Source organism: Alligator sinensis, unplaced genomic scaffold (assembly GCF_000455745.1).
Source record: "Alligator sinensis unplaced genomic scaffold, ASM45574v1 scaffold215_3, whole genome shotgun sequence".
Taxonomy (NCBI): domain Eukaryota; kingdom Metazoa; phylum Chordata; order Crocodylia; family Alligatoridae; genus Alligator; species Alligator sinensis.
This window is the reverse complement of record NW_005842175.1, coordinates 1,202,071-1,202,680: the sequence shown is the minus strand read 5'-3', so window position 1 is coordinate 1,202,680 and position 610 is coordinate 1,202,071. Positions and strand designations below refer to the sequence as shown.

Sequence of the window (610 nt, the reverse complement as noted above, 5' to 3'; positions counted from 1 at the left end):
AAGAAGATGGGCAACAGGCAAGGCTGGGGCAGGGGGAAGGGACCAGCAGCTCCTTTGCACCAATAGCTGGACGCCTTCAAAGCAAGGGGGCTCCATCACATGGGCAGCTGCCCTCTCCCTCCTCCCCTGGTCCTGGGAGCCCAGCCCAGCTGCAGCCTGCTTGGCTATGGAGGACACAAGGAGGAGCAGCCCCTGGATGCACTTCAAGTGGAAAAAAAAAGGAGATCACAAGGAGGGATCACAGCGCCTAGGGATGCACCCCCAAGGAAGCCTGCTCTGGGCCCTGCACACAGAGGAGGGCAGAGGGCACCAGGTAGCACCAGCGTGGCCCTGGGGAAAATCAAAGGGCGCCCGCCCGCCTCAACCACAGCCCGGCACTGTTGGCGCCAACCATAAAAATCAATAAAAGGGTTCGCGTGTTTCCGGGGCCCGCCCGCGCCGCCCCGCCCCGCCCCGGGGGGTCACCTGAGTCCGGCGATCGGCAGGGGAAAGCCGCAGCGGCGGCTGCTTCTGGCCAGGGAGGGACTTGTTCTCAGTGCCGGCGCCTCGCACAGACTCCCAGCGCCCGCCTGCCTGCCTGCCTGCCTCGCGCGCACCGGCACTGCAAGGC

The 610-nt window shown here is 65.7% G+C and overlaps 1 protein-coding gene across 1 annotated transcript in view; it reads right to left on the bottom strand.

Annotated features, from left to right (window-relative positions):
- The window catches only part of MYH9 (myosin heavy chain 9), a 92,618-nt gene extending 92,015 nt beyond the window's left edge, over nt 1-603 (bottom strand). Inside the window, exon 1 of the mRNA XM_006025981.2 lies at nt 466-603. The gene's annotated coding sequence lies outside the window, so the exon portion shown is untranslated. The remainder of the gene's footprint in view (nt 1-465) is intronic.
- Between the last annotated feature and the right edge of the window lie 7 nt (nt 604-610).